At 41.5% G+C, this 27,279-nt stretch overlaps 2 protein-coding genes across 3 annotated transcripts in view; one reads left to right on the top strand and one right to left on the bottom strand.

Annotated features, from left to right (window-relative positions):
• PNPLA4 (patatin like domain 4, phospholipase and triacylglycerol lipase) overlaps positions 1–15,307 on the top strand; it is a 151,176-nt gene extending 135,869 nt beyond the window's left edge. Inside the window, exons 6-7 of one of the 2 annotated variants that reach the window (XR_014239265.1) lie at positions 8,031–8,603; positions 13,691–15,307. The gene's annotated coding sequence lies outside the window, so the exon portion shown is untranslated. Of the gene's footprint in view, positions 1–8,030; positions 8,604–13,690 lie in introns of those variants that run through there. The other variant, XR_014239266.1, reaches the window with a different exon arrangement.
• The window catches only part of STS (steroid sulfatase), a 624,067-nt gene that overhangs the window by 32,068 nt on the left and 564,720 nt on the right, over positions 1–27,279 (bottom strand). The gene's annotated exons all lie outside the window — the stretch shown is intronic.

Genomic DNA, 27,279 nt, shown 5'->3' with positions numbered 1-27,279 from the left:
GCTCAGTATATGCACTCTCATTCACGTACCAAAAAAATATTCGTCCCGGACCTCTTACGCCAGGTCCTGCACTACGTTTCAGAAGCAGACCCAGGCCCTGCCCTCCCAGCACCTGCCGTTCAGAGGGTGAGAACACTGCATTCAGAAGGCACAGTAAACCTGGAGGACGCTCAGACCGGAGTAACTCCTCACCACCTCCGTTTACAGCCCCCCACGGCCCCCGCTGCACACAAAACAACGTTTTCAATACAGATCAATTGCACGTTCGTGCCGCATTGCTCTCCCTCGCTGAGAAATATCCCAGGTAAAGCTAAATCCGGGCAGGGGGAAGGAAGCTGAAATAACCGGCACCTTGTCCATCACAAGGAGAGTCTGTCAGCGTGATGGCCTCGCCAGGGAGCCGTCAAACACATGGGTTCCCTGTCTTCACACGAAAGCACTAGACAAACTGCAGCACTTCCCACACGCGCCCCAGTTCTGGAAGGGTCTAGACACCTATCCCAGTTTGTTGGCTGCCCCTGGGGGCATTTAGCAGTCAACCTGGGTTTCCCACAGCCATCCTGGACTTCACAGCAGACACACCAGGTGAAGGCTTTTATGCTTTCGTCCCTCAGCCCAGGCACCCACCCCCTTGCCTGCTTGAAAATCACTACCATTAGGAACCATTCCCAGTTGTGTCTTCACTTTACCTCCATAACTGACTTTAGAACTCCCAGTCTCCTTTCAATTTGAATTCTTGAACATCCAGAGTGGCTTCTTCATTTTAAATGCAATGAATCAGTAATAAAAGCCAATTTCATTAATTCGCTCACTGTATTCCTCCAGAGGGAAAGGCAGGTAAGAATACTCGTCATGTTAGGACGGGTATATTATGTGTCTCTGCTCCAGGGTTATCATGCTTTTGCTTGGTTTATGATGAGCCACGGACTAGACAAATAAATAGTTAATAGAAATTAATTCTTTTGTTTGTAAGGTATCATTATACTAAGTTTTATTGTATTTTAAAAACTGTACAGTTAACCACAGGAGTATAAGACATTCTCCGCTGGAAGTATGCTGTGTAATAAGGGAATTAAAGTTTAAAATCATGGAAAACTTTAAAATTCTGTGACTGCAGTGTACTATTTATTGATTTAAATGGCAAGCTTTTAAGTGAATTATGTATACAGTGTAAATGAATTTAATCCATTAGATTCCATACAAATACTGGTCAAAGCTTTATGGTGGAGCATACCCTTAAAATTTTTTCATCATATCATACATATACATGATGTTTAAAGTTACACATGTCCTATATGTATGCATATACATACACACGTTTACATACGTATGTACATATACACACACGGAGGCACTTGCATCATTAAATCATATACTGTATGTAGAACAGTACATTAAATAAATTTAAATATGGTTTTATTACAAGTTGGTAAATATTCAATATAGGTATACTAAGTATGCTAATTCTCAAAACGTATTCAAGTGAATAAATAAAAATATGACCAGATTCCTTACTCCAGGACACAGGACAAATGTTTTAATAATAAGCAAACAAGACATAAGTCAATAGAGGGAGTTATAACAATGCTTTGTTTGTTACTGACAGGCACATCAGACAGCATAGTATTAAGTACCATGACTTATCTTGGGCTTGCGATCTTTAATGTGACTCTGTAACAGAGAAACCCTAGATTGCCAAAACAGAAACGTTTATTCACATGCATTTTTGTGTGTTGCTTATGTTTCCACGTGGAGGTTAAAAAATGTTTTCATTAAACACTATACTTGAAATGTGATTAGGCAAAAAGTTGTCTGCCAGTTTTATGGTCATCAATAATAAAATAGATAAACTCTTGAGGCAAGTATCTGTAACTCACGTTTAAGGCTGCTCCCACTGATAACCCACCATATAAGCTATGCATTTTTAGAACACAGCCATGATATGATATTAGAACACGTTATTAAACAGTACAAGGAATGGTGGTAGATTATTTAAGGAAAGCCAAAGTAAAGTCTTTCTTGGTTGATGCCTATGAGGGGCACATGAAATGCTCTTAATTAAAAAAAAAGAAGGAATTTAAAATAATTAAATAATACCTTTATTTTTAAATTTATTTTTTAAAATTGGAGTATACTTGGTTTACAATGTTGTGTTAGTTTCTGCTGTACAACAAAGTGAATCAGCTGTATGTATACAGATATCCCCTCCCTTTTGTACCTCCCCCCCCATCCCACCCATCTAGGTCATCACAGAGCACGGAGCTGAGCTCCCTATGCTATACAGCAGGTTCCCACTAGCTATCTATTTTGCACATGGTAGTGTATTTATGTCAAACCTAATTTCCCAATTTGTCCCACCCTCCTCTTCCCCTATCCCATGTCCACAAGTCTGTTCTCTACGTCTGCGTTTCTATTCCTGCCCTGCAAATAGGTTCATCTGTACCATTTTCCTAGATTCCACATATATGTATTAATATACGATATTTGTTTTTCTCTTTCTGACTTACTTCACTCTGTATGAGACTCTAGGTCCATCCACATCTCTACAAAAGACCCAATTTCATTTCTTTTTATGGCTGAGTAATATTGCATTATATATATGCACCATATCTTCTTTATCCATTCATCTGTCAATGGACCTTTAGGTTGTTTCCACGTCCTGGATATTGTAAATAGTGCTGCAATAAAAACTGAGGTGCATGTGTATTTTTGAATTATGGTTTTCTCAGACTGAATGCCTAATAGTGGGATTGCTGGATCCTAAGGTAGTTCTGTCTTTAGTTTTTTAAGGAACCTCCATACTGTTCTCCACAGTGGCTGTATCAATTTACATTCCCACCAACAGTGTAGGAGGGTTCCCTTTTCTTCACACCCTCTCCAGCATTTGTTATTTGTAGACTTTTTAATGATGGCCATCCTGGCCAGTGTGAGGTGATACCTAATTGCAGTTTTGATATACATTTCTCTAATAATCAGTGATGTTGAGCATCTTTTCCTGTGCCTCTTGGCCATCTGTATGTCTTCTTTGGTGAAATGTCTATTTAGGTCTTCTGCCCATTTTTGGGTTGGGTTGTTTGTTTTTTTGATATTGAGCTGCATGAGCTGCTTGTAAGTTTTGGAGATAGTCCTTTGTCAGTTGCTTCATTTGCAAATATTTTCTCCCATTCTTTGAGTTGTCTTTTCGTCTTGTTTATGGTTTCCTGTGCTGTGCAAAAGCTTTTAAGTTTAATTAGGACTCATTTGCTTCTTTTTGTTTTTATTTTCATTACTCTAGGAGATGGGTCATAAAAGACCTTGCTGTGATTTATGTCAAAGAGTGTTTTTCCTATGCTTTCCTCTAAGAGTTTTATAGTGTCCGGTCTTACATAGAGTTAACCTGAAATTGTGACGGAAGGAAGATTTGGGTTTTCATTTCTATTCTGCTCAGCAAGTTATTTCTCCCTATAGACCGTAGAAAGCAATACTATTCCTAAACTGTTTTGGTGAGCAATTCATCCATTTACTTTAACTTGAGATGGTATTTTAAGAGGTCTTGGCACATTGTAGGAACGCAATCACTTCCAGTCCTTTTCTTTCACGGGAATGCAACATCAACATGTGACATATGTATACGACCCTCAAAGTCTCGCTTCATGACTTCAGTGGGGTTGGGAGAGCGGGAATGTGGGTTGCATTTACCATGCCTTCCATCCTCTCCTCCAGTGTACAAACTGAGACCCTAGGAAGTTAAGAGCCTTTTCCTGCATCAGCAGAGCTTAAGCTTGGCGACAACTTCTGGCCCCATCGCGTGGCATTCACATCTCAGAGTTCTCCTGGAAAGACAAGAACCTGGGAGTCTGGGAGTTCCTGTCTGAGGTGATGAGTTCCAATGCGTCTCATTTTCACAAAGACAGAATACATGTGTTATATCCAGAAGCAAACATGTGCCCCTTGACCTTATGCCAGAAATTTGGAATGTCCACCCAGACAGTCTGTGATTCTCAAACTCTAAGGTGCCAAATAACCACTCCAGGTGCTTGTTAACGATAAGGTTGCCAGGAGGTAGGACTCAGGAACCTGCCCTTTAAATAAGGTCCCCAGGTGATTCTGATGCACACGGCCTGAGGATGATCTACTGGGAACCACTGGGTCAGGTGGTGGGTGATGCAGATGATCCCCCAACATCCAGAGGTGCTGCCTGCTCTCACTGAAGGTTCCCACCACTTGGTCTCAACTAAGTCTCCATTCTCTAGTAAACAAAACCTCTGTTAAAATTAGACCTAAATATTGCTTAAAGACAAATTATACTTACCTTTTTAGAGGTAGACATTTTATAGAAATATACCATCCAGTAGAGAATGATACTTACATTAATTTTTTTCTAGCCATAAACAGCATTATCCTGGGTTTGCTACTCTAACCAAAATTCTATAAAATTGTCCATGCTTCCCCTTACCCCTGTAAGGGGAATAAACTCTGTTTATTTTCTTAATGGCATTTAACTCCATTTAAAGCAATAACCTTGTGAAGTATATATTTCCTTGATAAGTCTATGCCCCTCACCTCAGTAGAATGTACATCCTGTAGTATTCCTAGGTTCTAGGGCAGTCTAGAAGGGTTCAATGAGTATTTAAAATTTTGTGGAATGAGAGAAGGAAGGAGGGAGGGAAGGAAAGGTTTTATTCATTCGTAAAGTAAGAGGTTTCTCTTATCTAGATTTTCTCTAGTGACTGAGAGCATAAATCACCCAAATTTTGCAGTCTGACTTTGCTCCTATATCAGAACGTTCATTTCTGATGAGTTTATTACCTTTGCCACAGTTTTTAAAAATCTGAGGGCCTTTGTTATTAAATGCATCAATGATTCATTTTGAATCAGTATATTTGCATGCTGTGGGTAAGGGTTGAGGTTCCTGATATACATATCCCTTAATACTGAAGCATATCCCTTAAAAATACTATAAGGGAATTCCATGCCGGTCCAGTGGTTAGGACTCTGTGTGTCCACTAACAGGGGCACAGGTTCCATCCCTGGTTGGGGAACTAAGGTTCCTCATGCCATGCACATTGCAGCCAAAAAATAAAAATAAATACTGTAAGAGTTTTAGAAAACTCTAACTTGAAAAGATACATGCACCCCAATGTTCCTAGTAGCACTATTTACAATAGCCAAGACATGGAAACAACTAACATGTCCATCAACAGATGAATGGATAAAGAAGATGTGGTACATATATAACAATACAATGGAATATTACTCAGCCATAAAAAAGAATGAAATAAGGCCATTTACAGCAACATGGATGGACCTAGAAAATATTATACTTAATGAAGTAAGTCAGACAAAGAAAGACAAGTATTATATGATATCACTAAAAAAAATACAAATCTAAAAAAATAATACAAATGAATCTATATACAAAACAGGAGCAAACATAGAAAACAAATTATGGTTACCAAAGGGGAAAGGGATAAATTAGGAGTATGGAATTAACAGATACAAACTACTATAAATAAAATCGATAAGCAGCAAGGATTTACTATATAGCACAGGGAACTATATTCGATATCATATATTAACTATAATGGAAAATAATCTGAAAAAATACAACTGAAACACTTTGCTGTATATATTGTGACACTAACACAATACTGTAAATCAACTATACTTCAACTAAAAAAATACTGTAAGAAATGAGTTTAATTTGCCCCTAAGTTTTCTGGACGGCACTGTCCTGTGCCATGTGAATATACAATCACCACATAAATACATGTGTCTCTGTGAGAAATAAACTCACATACATTAGCGCATTGTTACAAGATGCAGCTCCAAAGCTGCCTTCTTCACAAATGCTGCCTTCTCCATAAACCCTCCTGTGACTGTCCTTCTCCACTGGAAGACTCTTTTCCTGCTCTACTCTTAGCGTCACAGCCCTGGGATGTTGCTGGATTTCTTATGCCTGACATCCAGGTCACTGTCAAAGCTTGTCACGTGACCAAGCTCAACCACTGCTCACCCCACAATGTCTGCCTCTCAAACGGACCTCCTGAAATACCGCCCATTCTCATCATTCTTGCAATTATGTTCTGGAAAGTCATCGCGGATGCTGAATTAGTGAATACCAAACCGTTGCTGCTAGGGGAGTACAGGGTTAGGTATCTGGGAGCCTCTGGTCACAACATTTTCACCAGCTGATCAATACATAATCTTGTGTTAAGTGTGTGTCTGTTTTAAGGCACCTTATTTAATAGATACCATTGAGTCATCCACAGGGAACTTGGGGCCATCAGCGCTACAACTCACGCCTACCAGAAGCTTATCTAACTCAAGTATTTTCTCCCTAAGGCATTTCTTGGTCTTTCTCCCCAACAGCAGACAGCACTGAAGCACTGGGCTTGGGGGTCATTTCCAATAGCAGCATCACCAACAAAAGACACATAAATGTGAAAAACGTGGCACTAAGTAGTCCACAGAAAGGACACTTGTTTACAGCCTGAAAGCTGCAACTAGAAGGCACTGCTGCGCTGTCCAACCCCAGCTGAGCACGTCTGTGAGTGACCCCGAAAGTACCTGGAGCGTTCATTTAATGGTTAAAAATAGATCATAGTGGCGTGGATGAACTTGCAAATAGGGGCCCTGCGAATAACGAGGAGGGGCTGCGTCCTCCTAACTGGTGTCCCTCTTTCCATTCTGGCCCTGCCACCATGTGGCAGCCAGGCCATTTGCAAGCAACGTCCGTGAAGCATTTAGACTTTTCCAGGTAACACCACCCAGCGGCTTCCCGTTGTCATCACAATAATACAACTCAAGTACCTTTCCGGGGCCTGTGAGGACCCCAGAGATTTTCCTTCTGCAGAAGATTTTCCTTTCCCCGCTCCTCCCTTGCTCCTTACATCCTTTGTTTCTCCAAGTCTCCCTCTCACTCATCCCTGCTGTGTTGGCCTTACCCAGACCCCTTTGATCACAGGTCTCAGGTTCAAGGCCACTTTATCAAAGAATCCCCTGATACTTCAAGGTCGTGGTTCCCCTCAGCCCCTCCACCTTGCTGTGTCCTGCACTTTTCTTTATCAGAAGCAGTTTTATTGATTTACTAGTGTGTTGTCTACACCTGTCAGAATATAACATCCCCAATAGCAGGATCCTTGTGATCTCCCGCTGGATTTATACCGCAGAGGCCAGTGTCCCTGGCACACAGCAGGTCCCAATATACAAGTGTTGAATGAATAACTTGCAAAGTACTCCTGGGTGCCACTTTATGGTACTAATTTATGTGTTTGTCCCCATTTTCCCTATAATAATGTAAGCTCCTGGCCAGTGGAAATGACTTAGGTCCTGGTTTCACGCAAAGATGTTTACACTAAATCTCCTTTCCCTACTGAGTCATCTGTGGTTAGCAGGATATGGGTGGCAACAAAGCCACGCGTTTGAATAGCTTTTGTACATTATAAGCTAAAAATAAACTTATTGAATAAGTGGCCTCAGTTCTGGTGCTCGTGTGTTTGTTATGTTTTACTTGCTAATAAGCAATCCCAGTAGGTACTGGCTGAAACCAGCAGCCATCATTTATTTTTTATTCTGCACACATCTGCAGTTTGGGGCATGTCTCGGTGGTCAGAGCTTGTGGCTGTTCCTGCGGTGACAGCTGGCTCTGGCAGGAGAGCTGGGGGTTCAATCCTCTGATCCCTCACACGTCTGGGGATGACGCTGGCGGTCCCCGGACCTGAGCCGGGCTGCTGGGCGGGCACTAGTGTGTGATTACTGGCTTCCCTGAAGCATGCTGGCTGCCTTCCGAGGTGTGGATGCTTAGGAAGAAGCTGCACACTACCTTGGGTACCGAGGCTTCAGGGGCGGCACCCCTTCCGCCCTATCACATCGCAGACCCACCCAGATCCGGGAGAGCGAACATTAACCAGACCTGTCGTCTCGCGAAGATCATCAAAGCATTCTGCATCAATATATCACAAGATAGTTCATTTCCACCCAGACAAAAGGGTGTTAACTCAATGCTTTTCTTCTTTTGTTTCTGGTTTGTGTGTGCCTGGCTTACGGAGGTGGCAGGGAAGTTGAGACAAACAATAACAGAATCTGACCTCCCTTAGCCCAAAGGGGCGTTTCAGAGCAGAGTAAAGGTAAGATGCAGTGGACTGCGGAGTTTAATCTCAGAATGGAACAGAGCCCTAACAAATAGTACATTTGCCCCAGTCAGCTTTCTAGAAGAGAATACCAGAACAGTGGTTATTGAAAGCACTTCCCACTGACTCTCTGGATACTCAAATCTGTCACCACGAGCCAGATTCTTACCAATTCCAGAAACTCCCTTTGCTCTTTCCATTGGCTCCCCAAGAGGAGGAGGATGTGTCCCCTTGCTCCCCTCTTAATGAGAGACCTCCACTTACCTTTAGCCAGCAGTTTTCTGTGGCGTTCAGAATGCTCACCCCTCGATGTGCATCTCCTGCTCTTTCTGTAGGGCAAAGAGCTTCAGGCATCCTTGCAAGGAGCATGACTAAGTTACTCTGTCAGGAGCTCTACCAGAATTTGGAGATGCTGAGACTTTTGTCACAGTCTCTACCCTCAGGTGCTTCCACTGTTGCAGGGGAGAGAGACAACGAACTTCGGTTCTTATGGTCTGTCTCGACGGGAAGGTACCATTTTGTAAAACTCAAGGGGAGTTTAAGTACTTGAATGATGTGAGTTCCTTCACAGGGTCTGAGCATGTGCTCTGAAACCCCAAAGCCTTCTTGAATTAAAACAGCTCGATCGGGCTTCCCTGGTGGCGCAGTGGTTGAGAGTCTGCCTGCCAATGCAGGGCACACGGGTTCGGGCCCTGGTCTGGGAAGATCCCACATGCCGCGGAGCAACTAGGCCCGTGAGCCACAACTACTGAGCCTGCGCATCTGGAGCCTGTGCTCCGCAATAGGAGGGGCCGCGATGGTGAGAGGCCCGCGCACCGCGATGAAGAGTGGCCCCCGCTTGCCGCAACTGGAGAAAGCCCTCGCACGGAAACGAAGACCCAACACAGCCATAAATAAATAAATAAATAAATAAATTAATTAATTAATTAAAAAAAAAAAAAAAAACAGCTCGATCCACACTGAACTTTCCAGCTGACACCATTCCCTCCTGAAGTGGAATCATTACAATTCGCGTGTGGACACAGAAATAGACACTTAGACCATGAATATAAATCTAATATAGAATAATCAAAATACAGTAAATATACATTGATATACATCTGTGTATATAAAATGGCTAATCTGAAAGAATTGGTGGAATTGGGCCATATCAATTTCCATAACATTTTCTTCTTGGGCAAAAATGTACTACATCTGCAGGCAAACATTTCCATGAAAATTCAGGTGGATGGACATTTGGCTCCTTGTGTGGCAGCTTTTTTTGTTGTTACGCTTTGATAAATCATCACCAAACTCCTCAGTGAGCAGCCATCTTACTCACTAATTGAATATTTTAACTTTTTTCCTCTGTAGATATGGTGTGTCATTATATTTTCCATTTTGTGCCTTGCTTTTCATGCATTTAAAGTGCTGGAGCAGCTGTTTATTTGGAAAGCTTCCATTATGGCCATAATAATCTCCAACTAATTGCACATCAAATATTTATTTCTTGCACATTAAATTAATGAAGCAGTTTCAACAAGAGAAAAATTGGATCAGGTTGGCAAATGGTGCCTATAAATCCATGAAAAATTCCCAGTTCTTTTTTTGGCAGGACTCCTTTGATACAGATTAACAATTTTTTAATGGAAAAAAATTCCCATTATCTAGATGTGACTTCTTAAATAGGCAAGCTTTCTTTATTAATGTGCTTTTCTCAATGTTTCCTTGATAGATCATATTATCACTTTCAGAAATGAAAAAAATAAGTCATACTATTGATTTTCAAATAAATTATTTGGTATCCTCTTTGCCTTGAATTTAACATGGTTTTTTTTATATTCTACTTTTTTTTTTAATTGAAGTACAGTTAATTTACAATGTTATGTTAATTTCAAGTGTAAAACAAAGTGATTTCATTTTATATATATACACACACACGTATATGTGTGTGTGTGTATATATATATTCTTTTCCATTATAGGTTATTATAAGATATTGAATATAGTTCCCTGTGCTACACAGTAGGTCCTTGCTGTTTACCTATTTTATGTATAGTAGTGTGTATATGTTAATCCCAAACTCCTAATTTATCTCTCTCCCTCCCCCCCCAATTCATTCTACTTTTGCTACTGTAAATGCTTTCAATGGGTTAACTTTATCCAGCTGTATTAAGATATGGCTGATACACAAAGAACAGCACATATTTAACATGTACAATTGATGAGTTTGGACATATGCAAATGACTGTAATACCATCCACACAATCAAGGTAACAGCATACTCAACACCTCCCAGTTTCCTTGTGTCCATTTGTTGTTTGCGTGCTGAGAGCACTTGACATGAAATCTGCTCTCAACAATTTTTAGGCGCACAACACCACACTGTTAACATAGGCACTATGTCGTATATGGCGGCTCTCTAGAACTTATTCATCCTGTGTAACTGAAACGTCATTTCCCCAGCCTCGAGCATGGCAACCATTATTGTATTCTCTGCTTCTATGAGTTTGACTATTTTAGATACTTCACATATGTGGAATGCAGTATTTGTCCTGTAAATGTGGCTTATTTCACTTCAACAGATATTTCTCCAAAGAAGACAAACAAATAGCCAGCAGGTGTATATGAAAAGATGTGCAGTATCAGTAATTATCACAGAAATGCAAATCAAAACTACAGTATCACCTCACACCTGTTAGCATGGCTACTGATCCAAAAAAAATAAACAAAAACAAAAACAAAAAATAAAATGTTGGGCTTCCCTGGTGGCGCAGTGGTTGAGAATCTGCCTGCTAATGCAGGGGACACGGGATCGAGCCCTGGTCTGGGAAGATCCCACATGCCACGGAGCAGCTGGGCCCGTGAGCCACATCTACTGAGCCTGCGCGTTTGGAGCCTGTGCCCCGCAACGGGAGGGGCCGCGATAGTGAAAGGCCCGCGCACCGCGATGAAGAGTGGTCCCCGCACCGCGATGAAGAGTGGCCCCCGCTTGCCGCAACTAGAGAAAGCCCTCGCACGAACCGAAGACCCAACACAGTCAAAAATAAAATAAAATAAATAAATATATTTCCAAGGCAACTAAATGTAACTTTAAAAAAAAAAAATAAAATAAAATAAAATGTTAAAAAAATAAATAAATAAATAAAAAATAAAATAAAATGTTGATGAGGATGTTGAAAAACTGGAACTCTTGTACATGGTTGGGAATGTATAATGGTGAACACTATGGGAAACTTATCCTCAAAAAAATAATAGAAGTACCATATGACCCAGCATCCTACTTCAGGATATATCTAAAAGAATCTTGAAGAGATATCTGCATTCCCACATTCATTACATAATTATTCACAATAGCCAAGATATGGAAACAACCCAAGTTCTATCAACAGATGAATGGATAAAGAAAAAGTATATACATACAATGGAATATTATTCAGCCTTAAAAAGGAAGGAATCCTATCCTTAAAAGGAAGGAAACATGGATGGACCTGGAGAACATTACGCTAAATGTTGATTAAAAGTAGCAGCTGAATTATTAGAGAAATACAAATCAAAACTACAATGAGGTACCATGTCACACCGGTCAGAATGGCCATCATTAAAGAGTCTACAAATATCAAGTGGAGGGGGTGTGGAGAAAAGAGAGCCCTCCTACACTGTTGGTGGCAATGTAAATTGATGCAGCCACTATGGAAAACAGTATGGAGGTTCCTAAAAAAAAATGACAACTAGTGTGCCTTATGATCTAGCAATCTCACTCCTGGGCATCTATCCAGACAAAACTGTAATTTGAAAAGACATGTGCACCCCTATGTTCATAGCAGCACTATTTACCATAGCCAAGACATGGAAACAACCTAAGTGGACATCAACAGATGAATGGATAAAGAAGATGAGATACATATATACAATGGAATATTACTCAGCCATAAAAAAGAATGAAAGAATGCCATTTGCAGCAACATGGATGGGCCTAGACATTATCATACTAAGTGAAGTCAGAAAGACAAATACCATATGATATCACTTATATATGGAATCTAAATTATGACACAAATGAACTTATCTATGAAACAGAAACAGACTCACAGACACAGAGTACAGATTTGTGGTTGCCAAGGGGGAGAGGGGTGGGAGAGGTATGGATTGGGAGTTTGGGGTTAGCAGATGCAAACTATTATATATAGGACGGATAAACAAGGCCCTACTGTAGAGCACAGGGAACTATATTCAATATCCTATGATAAACCATAATGGAAAAGAATATTTAAAAAAAGAATATATATATGTATAACTGAATCACTTTGCTGTACAGCAGAAATTAACACAACATTGTAAATCAACTATACTTCAGTAAAATTTATTTTTTAAAAGTAGCAGCTGGAATCCCACTCCTGGGCATATATCCAGAGAAAACCGTAATTTGAAAAGATACATGCACACCAATGTTCAATGCAGCACTATTTACAATAGCCAAGACATGGAAGCAACCTAAATATCCATCAACAGAGGAATGGATAAAGAAGATGTGGCACATATATATAACGGAATATTACTCAGCCATAAAAAAGAACAAAATAATGCCATTTGCAGCAACACAGATGGACCTAGAGATGATCATACTAAGTGAAGTAAATCAGACAGAGAAAGACAACTATCATATGATGGCACTTACATGTGGAATCTAATAAAAAATTATACAAATGAACTTGTTTACAAAACAGAAACAGACTCACTAATCTTGAATTCAAACTTATGGTTATGAAAGGGGAAACATAGGGGGAAGTGATAAATTAGGAGACTGGGATTAACATACACACACTACTGTATATAAAATAGATAACTAATAAGAACCTACTGTATAGCACAGGGAACTCTACTCAGTTTTCTGTAATAACCTATATGGGAAAAGAATCTGAAAAACAATGGATAAATATCTATATATGGATCTATATATACATTGATATACATAATATATAGATATATATATAGGTATAAAAACTGTTTCACTTTGCTGTACACGTGAAAGTTACACGACTCTGTAGGCCAACTATACGCCAATAAAATTTTTTTAAATATATAAAATTGTAGTAAATAAATAAATAAATGTCATTTTCTTTAAAAAAAAAAGGTAGCAGCTGGCTAACAACTTATTTTGAAAATCGACACTTCCAACTTACGTTTATTTTTCTTTTGATACATTTTCTAAAAGATGTCTGATACTGTTTTCTTTTGGACCCATTGCTGGTGTATAGAAAATGACTAGTGGTTTCGGAAAAGAGTTTCAGGAAAGAATTTCCCTGAACAGTAGGTCCGTCAACACTAAAGACAATGCCTACAGGTTTCCTCCATCAGAAAAAGTTACCTTACAATTTTACAATAAGATAATGATACACAGTTGCCACCAAACATTACTGAGTGTTTACAGTGCTTACACAGCTCCAATAAAAGTGTCCCTGACAAAGGAGTTCTTATCTAGTTACTGACTGACTGTTAAGTTTTATGAGTCATTAGATGTCCCTTTTTGCATTATACTTCTGAGTAGGGTTTTTGGTATCAGTTACCTGTGAATGAAACATAGTTTGCATTTGTTTGCAGAAAGGTCCTTTTAAAGCAACTTACGAAGTTCTCATCATGCGGTTTCCTTAAGACGGAAACCAGTCCATATATTTATATGGTGTATTACGGGCGTATCTCGGATACATTTCAGGTTTGGTTCCAGACCAACACAATAAAGTGAATATGGAAATAAAGCAAGTCACAGATTTTTTTGGTTTCCTGGTGCATGTAAAAGTTATGTTTACACTATACTTTAGTCTATTAAGCGTGCAATAGCATTATGTCTAAAAACATCTCAATGTACATACCTTATTTTAAAAATACTTTATTGCCAAAAAATACTAACCATCAACTGGAAACGAAGCAACTGACAAGGGATTAATTTCCAAAATATACAAACAGCTCATGCAGGTCACTATAAACAAACAAACAAACGACCCAATCAAAAAATGGGCAGAAGATCTAAATAGACATTTCTCCAAAGAAGACATACAGATGGTTAAAAAGCACATGAAAAGATGCTCAACATCACTAATTATTAGGGATATGCAAATCAAAACTACAATGAGGTATCACCTCACAACGGTCAGAATGGCCATCATCAAAAAGTCTACAAACAATAAATGCTGGAGAGGGTGCAGAGAAAAGGGAACCCTCCTGCACTGTTGGTGGGAATGTAAACTGGTGCAGCCACTATGGAGAAAAGTATGGAGGTTCCTTAAAAAACTTAAAATAGAGCTACCATATACTCCAGCAACTCCACTCCTGGACATATATCTGGAAAAGACAAAAACTCTAATTCAAAAAGATACATTCACCCCAATGTTCATAACAGCATTATTTACAATAGCCAAGATATGGAAGCAACCTAAATGTCCATCGACAGATGAATGGATAAAGAAGATGTAGAACATATATACAATGGAATATTACTCAGCCCTAAAAAAAGAAAGGGGGCTTCCCTGGTGGCGCAGTGGTTGAGAATCTGCCTGCCAATGCAGGGGACACGGGTTCGAGCCCTGGTCTGGGACGATCCCACATGCCGCGGAGCAACTAGGCCCATGAGCCACAATTACTGAGCCTGCGCGTCTGGAGCCTGTGCTCCGCAACAAGAGAGGCCGCGATAATGAGAGGCCCGCGCACCGCGATGAAGAGTGGCCCCCGCTTGCTACAACTAGAGAAAGCCCTCGCACAGAAACGAAGACCCAACACAGCCATAATTAAATAAATAAATAAAATAAATAAACCCAAAGTTTAAAAAAAAAAAAAGGTAAGCTGAAATATTTTTTAAAATAAAAGAAAGAGGGACTTCCCTGGTGGTGCAGTGGTTAAGAATCTGCCTGCCAATGCAGGGGACATGGGTTCGAACCCTGGTCCAGGAAGATGCCACATGCCGCGGAGCAGCTAAGCCCATGCGCCACAACTACTGAGCCTGCGCTCTAGAGCCCTCGAGCCACAACTACTGAGCCAGCGTGCCACAACTACTGAAGCCCACGCGCCTAGAGCCCCTGCTCTGCAACAAGAGAAGCCACCGCAATGAGAAGCCCGTGCACTGCAACGAAGAGTAGCCCCCACTCGCCACAACTAGAGAAAGCCCATGCGCAGCAAGGAAGGCCCAATGCAGCCAAAAATAAAATAAATAAATAAATTAATTAATTAATTAAAAAAAGAGAAAAGAATGAAATAATGCCATTTGCAGCAACATGGATGGACGTAGAGATTGTTATACTGAGTGCAGTAAGTCAGACAAAGATGAATATCATATGGTATCGCTTGTATGTGAAATCTAAAAAAATGGTACAGATGAACTTATCTACAAAATAGAAATAGAGTCACAGATGTAGAAAACGAACTTATGGTTACTGGGGGTAAGGGGGTGGGGCGGAGGGATAAACTGGAAGATTGAGACTGATATACACACTACTATATATAAAATAGATAACTAATAAGGACCTACTGTATAGCACAGGGAACTCTACTCAATACTCTGTAATGGCCTGTATGGGAAAAGAATGTAAAAAAAGAATGGATATATGTATATGTATAACAGATTCACTTTGCTGTACACCTGAAACTAACACAACATTATAAATCAACTATACTCCAATAAAATTTTTTTAAAATGCTAACCATCATCTGAGCCTTCAGGGAGTTGTAAACTTTTTGCACTGGTAATATCAAAGATCAATGACCACAGATCACCATGACAGATATAATAATAATGAAAAATTTTGCAATATTGTGAGAATTACCAAAATGTGACACAGAGACACGAAGTGAGCAAATGGTGTTGGAAAGATGGTGCTAATAGACTTGCTAAATGCAGGGATGCAACAAACCTCCAATGTGTTAAGGAAAAAAAAAAAAAAAAGTTGCAGCCCAGGTCTCAAGGCCTGAGAACTAGAGAGCTGGTGGTATAAGTGCCCATCTAAGGGCAGGAGAAGACCAATGGTCAGCTTATGAAATCAGGCAGAGAGAGCAAATTCTCCCTTCTTCCAGCTTGTTGTTCTGTTCACGCCTTCAACAGATTGGGTGATGCCCACTCATCCTGGAGAGGACCATCTGCTTTACTCAGGCTACCAATTCAAATGCTAATCTCATCTGGAAACACCCTCACAGACACACCCAGAAATAACGTTTCACCAAATATCTGGGCTCCCCTTGGCCCAGACAAGTTGGCACATAGAATTAACCATCACATGTACCTTTAGGACACACCACATGCTCTCTAGCAGGAGCTCCAATTTCCCCCCAAATTGTTATCAGCATCTGTGGCTTCTGCGCACTAGATGCCAAAAGTCACCCTCCCACCCTCTCCTCACTGCCCAGTCCTAACAACCAAAAATGCCCCCAGACATTGCCAGGGGTCTGCTGTGAGAGCACAGTCACCCATGCACAGCACTACTGGCCTCGCTCAACCCCATTCTCTGGGGACATCCCCCTTCGGACTCTCCAGTATCTCCTACCGGTGAGTTCCTTGGAGTGAGTTCAGCTCTTATCAACCAGTCCTTAATTATCAAAATGAGAACCACGCCAATAATTGTGGATTACTCCATGTGAACAATGACAGGTTTAAACATCTTTCTGGTCCTCTCACACCACTTCCAGGCCTTTGTAGAGGAAATCAGATGTTATCGTCTAGATGAGCGGTCCCCAAATTTGTATGCACATTAGAATCATGGATGATTCTTACAAAACTTCAAAGACCACCTGGCACCCCAGAAATAAAATCAGGATCTCTGAGGGTAGCACAGAGGCATCACTAATTTTTTTAAATTAATTTATTTTATTTTTGGCTGTGTTGGGTCTTCGTTGCTGCGTGCGGGCTTTCTCTAGTTGGGGCGAGCGGGGGCTACTCTTCGTTGCGGTGCGCAGACTTCTCATTGCGGTGGCTTCTCTTGTTGCGGAGCACGGGCTCTAGGTGCACGGGCTTCAGTAGTTGTGGCTCACAGGCTCTAGAGTGCCGGCTCAGTAGTTGTGGCGCTTGGGCTCAGTAGTTGTGGCTCACGGGCTCTAGAGTGTCGGCTCAGTAGTTGTGGCGCCACGGGCTTAGCTGCTCCGCGGCATGTGGGATCTTCCCGGACCAGGGCCCGAACCCGTGTCCCCTGCATTGACAGGCAGATTCTTAACCACTGCGCCACCAGGGAAGCCCTGCATCACTAATTTTTGATGTTCCCCAGCTAATTCCATTGCACAGCTATTTGGAAACCGTTGGTCTAGATTTTTGCTAAACTGAAGGACTCATGTATTGTTGATTAGCCATCACATTCGTAGTTGTCATCCAGAATCTAGTTCTTACAAAACTTCCATAGCATCTTGGGGACATAATGTCATCTACTTCTATTTTTAAAATCTATGTGTCTGGCCTATAATACGTAAGTCCTGTGATCGTGAGGAGACTGAAAAGAGGTGACCTGTATGAATTCCAAAATACAGCAAGTGCCACCTAGAAGGTGCATACCCAACAGTGACGACTACAGCACCTCTTCTTGCCCCCATTTAATGGGGAAAAGATCAAAAATCACGTTGAGTTCATTCTTTCAATCACAATCACATTTTCAACCATTGTCTAGGAAGCTGGACAAACAATTCAATCAGAGGCTCATCGCTAGAACAATTTTCTATTCATCATTTTAATCTATATCTTGGTGGACTGGAATCTATTTTTGAGTCATTGTTTTCAGAAAAGCTCCTTGTATGGTCTACACAGGGAACCACCACATGCCTGGGAATATGCTTCACTTGCCTTCACCCTTGAGGAAATTCTTGGGTCGGGAATACTAACCCCTCCACATTCTGTAGACCTTGTTACTGGATCTTTTAGCACGTGGTGCTCCAGAGAAGTGTGGGACCAGCCCCGTCTTGCTGCCTTTCTATGTCACCTGCTTTGTCTGCCAGGGGAGTTAGAGATGCTACTTCATCTTTATTACGGCTACGATGGCACAGCATGTCTCAATTTGATTTCATTTTTATTAACTTTGCCTGAAGCCCAAGTGAGGCCATTCAAGCTAGATTCATGTTGTTTTCTCACTTTAGGAAAGTTTTCTTTGGTGACAAACCTTGACTATTATTTCTGCTCTGTTTGCTTTCAAATAATCTTCAAGAACACTAATTAGAAGCTGATTCTTTTCTTTCTCATTTATAATTTTAATCTCTCGCCATTTACATCTATTTTTCCTATTTTTCCGCACTCTGGGAAAGTGTCCCGTGTTTCTACATGCCAGAAAGTTGATTATTTTTTCATGTCAGTTCCATTCTTTCATAATTTCAATGCAGATTCAAATTTGGTCATTGAGTTTTGTGTTTCTGTTTTTTGTTTTTAAGTCACGTCTGTGTTCAACTTATCCTGTTCTCTTCTTATATTCCATGAATGCCTTTGTATTTTCAGTACTGGAAGAATAAATCTAACTATTCTCATTACAGAATAATCCCAATTGCTTAGAAAGCTGAAGACCTAGAATATTTTCCAAACGATCCTTTAGGAAGACATTCTCTTTTAAATGTGTCTCCTTTTCAAAGTTAAGGTCAGTCTAGGTAAACCTAGAGGTTTCTGCATGTCACATGTACTCCTGTGAAGAGCAGTTCTTTGCTGTGAACCATCTGCACTGCTATAGATAACCCATGCAAAGTTAGGAAACATTTTGAAGGACGGTGTCTGTCTCCGCCTTGAAGTAGGTTTGTGTCTCACACCAGATTAAGCCATGCTGTGAGGGAGGCAGGAGGCATTGGGTTGGGCTGGAGGTGGGGTCATGGACAGACAAAGCCCGAAGAAGCCTCCATAAGGCTCAGAACCTGCATCTTCCTTCTATTAACAGAGGGTAAGCGTTCCAGCATTAACTGCCGTTAGACCCACGCGCCCGAGGTAACCCTTCCGGCACTGACCTCCTTCTTCCAAGCAGCTTACAAGGCTTGAGGGAGGGGATGACCGGGACAGGGCTTGCGCAGGAGGAACGGTGGCTCCTGGCTAAAGGACTCTGCGTATCAGTGCAGGAGCCTGGACTGCAATTACCCACGTGGAGTTTAAAGAACACACAAGTCCTGCAGTGAAAGGGATGAGTCATGGGGGACAGAGACTAAAGGCAAGAATGCGACGTCTCAGCTAGGTCTCTGCAAGATCACTACTTCTGGGAAGCATGTTGTGATCGCTGGATACTCTACACCCGTGATTTTGCTTAGTTATCTTACCAGTTTTATTCAGGGATGGGGAGGCAGCAAGTGTTGGGAGCCCAGATCTGTGAAGACAGATGGACAGTGACCCTCCAGCAGTATTCCTGCCACGTTGCTTGACCTGCCTGCACCTCCACGCCCTCATCTGCAGATGCGGGTAGCATGGGGTTGTCACACAGATGGAAAGAGTTAGTGCAGGTTGAGCATTTAACGTGGGGCCCGGCAGACAGAAAGGACTGAGTGTTTGTTAAATAAAACCACGTCCATTGCATCAGAAATTTCAGCTTGGTGTGGTGATGGTTAAAAAACACGTGCGAGTTGGTAAACCAAGCGGTAGAAGAACTGTACTGTGTTCTGGATCTTGACTTGGGGGATGGGAACGGACCAAGAAAAAGATTTGTTTGTGGAGAAAAGAAACAGCCAATTTAGAGAAGAGCCATCTGAAGCCTGGCTAGTATTCCCTCCAGAAAGTAGTTTCTCCCCTGCTGTCTCTCTCTTTCCCCCTTGGCTCTGAAACTCCCCGAAAAGCTTGACTTTTGCTTTAATCACTGGGGACAAAAGAAGAGTGAATTGTGCGTTGACTAAATAGGGTCCACATTCCACAGCCCTTACCAGACCTCACAAGGTGCTTTATGTTTGTAAACCATGAGGTTTCCTGAGAACGATAAGCCAGACCACTTCTTCCCCACCTGCAGCAGGAAAAAAAGCTGAATCTCGCTTTCTTTAAGAAGATAAGCGTGCCTGTGCTCGTCATGCTTAAGGTGGCATATGGGGCTTCAGATGCTAACGAAGCCATCACAGTGTCACCCGGTCACTAGATGAGCAAGAATAACATCACCTTGTGAAGACAGGCTAGAATCCAGACCGTGAAAACTGGCACTTTCTTTTCACATCCGCCTGCCGTAGGGTGTTAGAAATGCTCAAGCCCACATCCTATTCCTCTTACAGTTGTCATAAGATTTGGGACCAAACTAAGCAGCTTACGCAAACGTAAAACACTATGAAGACACTTGGCCACAGAGACACAGCTCAGCTAAGCAAGGATCCACCATCATTTTTAATATCTATGCAGATGCAGGCCTCATGGTTGGTTTTGTTTTGTTTTTTTTCCTCCAGAGATAACAATTCCCTTGCTGGAAGATTTTCCGTGGAAAGAAAGCTTTTGGGATGAGAGGCTGGTAATTGTGTATACCTGTAGACAGTTCATGACTTGGAGGATTTGATGCTGGTGGTGGGGGAAGGTTTTGGCGTGGTGTCAAAAATAAAATATTTCTTCTCTTGGTTTAAAACAGTTATGTTCCCAAGCTCCTCCGGACAGTCAGATCAGAGCCAAGTGTTACCCTTGTGCCTCTCTTGGGACTGCACTTATTCAGTTAAGGTCTTCTTATGTTTGTAAAGAGGATGTAGTAGCAAAATAATGAAAGAGCAGTCACTGGTTTGGAGCCTCTTGGCTGGGGAATCAAACCTACTTCATCCTTCTTTAGTCTTTCTCTAAAACCTTTCTATAGTCTAGTTATTCTATTTATTACCTGAATGTGTGATGTTGTAATTTCTATGAAAAAATAGGATAGTACTGATACATTTCTAAATATTTTATCTTAATATTCAGTTAAATGTTTAACCTGAGGCTGTAATGCTCAGCTCAGGAGAAACCGTACAAGGAAAAATAAAAGAGGAAACAGCCTCTGGGTCTTGAGCTACTGCACAGAATGAGCCTTGACCTCAACTGCTGCTGCTTATCACAGGGCAGACGTTCCTGCACAGACACTTCACGGGCTGCAGCTGGGAAACAGATCTGCTCCTGTCACTGTAAGAGGAGGTCAAGTAAAGAAATTACTCCCAGACACAGCAGAATGGATGATAAGGCGGACTATCTATAGCAGCAAAAACCTTTTGAATCCAGTCTAAAACGGAGGGCTTTCCTACATTCCTCCCCATGTATCCCTTGCCCACACTGTCAGGGAGAGCTGCAAGCTAGATACTGCTGGAAAACAGACCCGAGAGATTTCCTTCCCAGGAAAGGAAGATTCCATCACTGTAGGAAATAGCGCTTTAAATCTGGTTGTGTAGACAGTTACTTCTGAAGGGGAAAATAGTTTGGAAGTTCTGATGCCATTTACATTTTTCCCACAACATCTTTTGTTTAATTGTCGAAAGTAGTCCTGAATAAAGGTAATAAATCAGAACATAGACGGATATTAATACGATATGAATGGTGAGGGTGAAGTTCCAAAAGGATTGAAAGTAGAAATATTGGACAGGATTATTTTTTGTTTCAGGAAAGGGCGAGCTCAGTTTCACAGACTCATCGAGGCAACGTCCATTGTTTCGTGAGAACTGAACTCCCAGTACCTCCCTGCGTCTGGACCTATAGCCCAGCATCCCTGGCCCTTGCTGCTTGGAGTTCCTGTTTGGTTTCTGTTCCAAGGAAACAACGTCCTCATTTGGGAGTTTGGCGATCACCCTTCAAGTTTTACTTTTTTTGTTTTATCTCTCAGTTCATGTTAGAAGCAAAGAAGGCAGCTCAATGTGTCAGTATAAACTTTCATCTAGAATGTTGGTACGATGGACTGAACTGTGTGCCCTTAAAATTCATAGTTTGAAGCCCCTACCCCTAGTGTGATGGTATTTGGAGGTGGGCCCAATGGGGCCTGATTAGGTTTACATGAGACCAAGAGGTTGGGGTCCTCATGATGGGATTCGTGTCCTTATAACTAGAGGAAGAGACACCAGTGCTTCCACTCTCCACCATGCTGAGCAAACGGCAAGAAGGCAGCCATCTCCAAGCCAGGAAGAGAGCCCTCACCAGAACTCAACTGCCACACACTGAATGTTTCTGTCCCCCCACCAAATTCATAAGTTAAATCCTAATTTCCAAAGGGATTGCATTTGGAGGGGTGACCTTTGGGAGATTAGGTCATGTGGGTGGAGCCCCCATGACTGGGATTAGGGTCCTTAAAAAGGAGACCCCAGAGAACTCCCTCACCCCTTCTGCCATGTAAGCGCACGGCAAGAAGACAACCGTCTGCGAACCAGGAAGCAGCATCTCACAAGACACTGAATCTGGTGGCACCTTCATCTTGGACTTCCCATCGTCTAGAATCATGAGGAATATGTTTCTGTGGTTTATACACCACCCAGTTTATGGTATTTTGTTGTAGCAGCTTTAAGGGACTAAAGCCCTGACCCTGCTGGCACCCTGATCTCAAAATTCCAGCCTCCAGAACTGTGAGAAAACAAGTGTTTGTTGTCTAAGTCTATGGTATTTTGCTAAGACAAGAAGCAACAAGAGATGTGATCCCTCTACCAAAAACGCCAGGGAACTGTATCTGAGTGAGCCAATGTAGGCTGGACCTGGGGACCCTGGATCAGTATGTGTATCTGTATGTTGGTGCACATAACAACAGGTACATTTAATTAAAATACTTTGGATGCTGGATATTTAGTTGAACACATTCCCTTAATCAGATTTCTAATCCTTTTAACCTTCATATGCTACCGTTCTAATATCTTCAAGTTGAGGACCATACATGATAAGGATAACATTTTCTACCCTGTATTACCATGTTAGAAGCTTCTGGGACAAGACAGGTTATAGATAAAGCAATGACTTAGGTAGAAAATAGATGGACGGGTAGCCAAAAATATAGCACTGGTTCATTATTAACAAGCAATTGGTTCATTATTAACAAAAATATAGCATTGGTTCATTATTAACAAGCAATTCCATCTTACGAGAGAAATAAAAAGCCTTTGACGGACAAAGCTAAACCTTTCCACTAATTACGTCCCAAACATAGGAACTGTATGAAAAAAAATAAAGCCACTGGAAATCTAGAAGTAGAAAAACCAGCTACTTTCATGTCACTGAGACATCTTTTCTATACGAGACGATATTGCCTATTTAAATCTTAAGCTGTTTTTGCATTTGCTTCATCTGTGCAGGTACTATGTTTAAGGCAGACGTGTGATGGAGGAAATAACGCCTACACCAGTGGATTAATTTAGAGGATTCAATTGAAAAATAGCCTTACCTTCCTCTAAATTAAGAAATGTTTACTCTCAGTCTGCAGATGTCGAATGAGGAAAGAAATGACAGGGCTCTTGGTTTCAACAGAAATGTCTCTTTATCATGTTATAAATTGTGCCCTGCAAATTCAACTTCTACAAAGCAAAAGTTTCCCTTCACGCGCGGGAAACAGACATTGTTAATATGCTTTTCTTTCCCAATTTTAGGGTTTCTGCATACACTTACAGGAAGTTAAAAATAGCCAAATGTGACTCAGTTAACAACAAAAAAATGGAAGACACAGTAACTCAGTCAACCGATTAAGAAAACTCGAGCTATGAAAGTTCCTGTAAAGAATAAAAAACCTTTTTTTTTGCAGACGCATGCTAATCCTTTTGCGGTCTATTTATATCACACAGTGGCTCCAAATAAAACTTTTAGAAAAGCATAAGTTTTAAGTAAACATTTTTCTTCTGCTTTGAGTATTCTATTTCACCAGATGGATGAAAATGGTTTCACAAACCTAACAGTTTCATTAAACCGCAAATGTTTAATTAAAGAACTGTGCATTTAAAAAAGTCAAGTCACACACAAACGAACAACTTCAACATATGTGTCACCCGGGTCTATATACCTGAGGATGCAAACATTAATAAAGTCCATCTTTCACCTCCCTGGGGGAAGCAGACGATGGAGGCACGGTGTGAGGGTGAACGTTATGGCTTTTAAAATAGAAATCTCAGCCCAGAGAGGGGAGTGGTTGTTTACAGAATTGTTGGAAAATAAGATAATGTGCGACTTTACCTCTGCCCTCAAGTAGCTTATATAAATCAGGGCATGCAAACAACCACCTCTACTAGGCAGAATAAAAAGGCACAAGGAAGTTAAAACAAAACAACAAAACAAAACAAAACTGTGACAGTGCTAAAGAAGAAGATTCATTCCAACGAGGGTGGGGCGTGAAAATGGGGCGAGCAGTGGTGGGCGATATGGGGGGAGTGGCCTTGGAACCAAGACACAAAAGAAGAAGAGGTAGTCAAGCGGCAAGAAAACGGTCTGAAATGACACTAAAAATTAAGTCGACGTGTGTATTTTGTGCTTTTAGTCTAATTTGTGAAACAAGCTAGCCTCTTTTCCAGCAATGAGTCCACTCATCTTAATTTGTTAAAGTTGATCCCGATGGAAGCATCATGATGGGAAAAGGAGAGAAAAGAGGGGCAGGTGGTTCTGTTGGGGGAGGGGAGGGATGTACCCCAGAGGCAGGGAGCTCAGGCGTGGCCTCTCAGATCCAGCACAGTTACAGCGCCGCCGTTGGGCACCAGGACCCCAGACCCGGAGAAACCGGCCAGCAACAGGGCTGGGGCAAGACCCAGTGAATGAAGACGCGGTAGAGAGAGCCACCTCCTTACCGTGCCTGGAGCTTGTCCGGGCCCTCCTTTCGCACAAGCTCTCTGCCCCCAAACCTGGTCCCTGCCCTCCTTCTCCATCACGGCAGGACCTGCTCAGGGCATCAGACCAAGAGCAGCTGTTCTCATCAGATGGACGCTGAGCATACAGGACCTGCAGACACGCATCGCTGCAGATGTGATTTGGTAAAAGCAGAACTCGGGCTCAAAACATCCTTTTGAAAATCTCTTTCAAAACCCCGAGCGCCAAGTGCATTTTCCCATACAGGACATCCTAAATAACACATAGCAAGCAGAGCCATGAGCACGGTACCCGACGTGGGATTTCCGAAAGCCTTTCTTTAACCAGATATCTTCAGCTCACTGTTATCAAAAGAATAAAAAAAAGAAACCAAAAACTCTGCGTCTTTATTGCTTAAACTTCCCTGATATGCTTGGGCATTGTATAGATGGAAAAGAAAATGCTTTCAGGATGAAAGTTAAAGTAGCATTGACATATCTACACTACCAAATGTGAAATGGATGGCCAGGGGGAAGCAGCCGCATAGCACAGGGAGATCAGCTCGGAGCTTTGTGTCCACCTAGAGGGATGGGATAGGGAGGGTGGCAGGGAGATGCAAGAGGGAGGGGATATGGGGATATATGTATATGTATAGCTGATTCACTTTGTTACAAAGCAGAAACTAACACACCATTGTAAAGCAATTATACTCCAATTAAAAAAAAATTAATGACTTTTAGAACTGAAGCAGAAAAATAGAAAAAGAAAAGATTTTGCATTTTCTCCCTCAGTCAACTGTATTTATAGTCCAAAGCGTTTCCTCTGCAAGTAGACAGGGTTTTAAAATAAATCTTACCCTATATTTTTTGAAATGTACTTGTGATTTTCATCGTATCGGTAAAGTGGATGGAAGGGACGTAATAGCAAACAAAATGCATGTTCACAATCGGGATCACACTTGTTAATTATGGCAGACTGGAAGAGAAATATCCATTTGCCGTAGAGAGATGGCATTGTAGACTAGCTACGAAGGCAAGTGAATAAACAGGTTTCGGGGAAACTTATTGACTGCTTGCTTCAGTTTACAAATTAAAGAGAAACTGAATGCATTTTACTGAATGTACCCAGGCACACACAGAGAGGAAAGCGTATTCTTTGTAGCTGGCACACACCGTGAGAGACAGGCAATTTTATAGGAGGACAAACTCTAACTTGGAATGGGTTGAACAATGACCACGCCTAGCACGAGGCTGATTCTTGATGGATGTGTTTTCTATCAAGTGTTCATTCAGAGTTTAAAAAATCAGGACTCTGTGTTTGCCATGATGAATGTTTCTTGATACCAACACATGACAGACACAATATCATTCACACAAAAATGGAATTCCTCACCCTTCTCACCAACTTTTCCCACTTGAAGGTAAATCTCTACCGCCCTGCTTCTCCCCAAGCAGCCAGGATTGGAAGAAAGCAAACGTGTAAAATGCAGAAGGACAAGTCTATTCCCTGATCTTTTTTTAAGTTTCTCTCTTATATTACCTCCCACACCAACCTTAAAAACCTCCGGTCTTCCTAAAACCCCAGTACGGTTGGGCGTTTTCCCTAATGGCTGCTTCCAGGCTCTGGGCATACCCTTTGCCCATTTCCCATCATTGTGTACCTTTACCTAAGTCTCACTTCCCAAGAATCAATGCACAAGTCACAGCTCTATTGCAAAGCTATCAGATAGCACGATTTCGTCTGAGGTCCTCACCCTTGGCTGCATGCTAGAATAACCTGGGCAGCTTTCAAAAATTCCAGTGTCTCTCCAGACCAAGTAAATCAGAATCTGGCAATAAAGTTTTAAAATTCCCCTGTTGATTTTACGGTGCAGCCAACAACTCTGGCCTAAGAGATGGCCACTGGATCATTCTATTAGCCATTCGGGGGTATTTGCAATCAAGGCATTAAAAGAAATAATGCCTTAACTCAGCAGTTAACCTTAGAAGAACATTCTCTTGAGATTTACTAACAGGTGTTGAGAGAGTCAAGAAAAGCAGGGTTCTGCACTCCAACAAATTTGTAAATCGATGTACCTCACGTCACCCCCTCAGAGTTGGAACTGAGTAGGACAAATATTCTAGGAAGTCGTGCTTTTAAGAACATACAAATACAACAAGTACAGAACCCTAAAACCCTTCTGAGTGTATTTAATCCAGGACTCCCAAATTTTTTAATCACTAAACAATTGTTTATCAGAGGACCAGAATCAGCATCCTGTGAAAATCAGACTCTGTGATTCACCCACGGGGAAAAGGCTGTTTTAACACCACAGAATCCCTCTCTAATCATGAGGCCTTTTCTCAGACACCACTCACTCCTTTCATACAAACTCCTGCATCCCTCAGTCTGTAAGACCAGCTAAGAACGTGAGGATGGGCTTTTCTTCACCCAGGAAAAGCCATTTCCCGATTCTCTAGCTGAGATTCACTTGGCCTGATTTCCATGATTTAGCTTAGACATCGAACTTCACAGCTGGAAGGACGATAAGACATTACCTAGGATG

This window comes from Balaenoptera borealis (assembly GCF_965194805.1).
Source record: "Balaenoptera borealis genome assembly, chromosome: X".
NCBI lineage: Eukaryota > Metazoa > Chordata > Mammalia > Artiodactyla > Balaenopteridae > Balaenoptera > Balaenoptera borealis.
The sequence above is the reverse complement of the archived record's forward strand: the minus strand, read 5'-3'. Positions and strand labels throughout refer to the sequence as shown.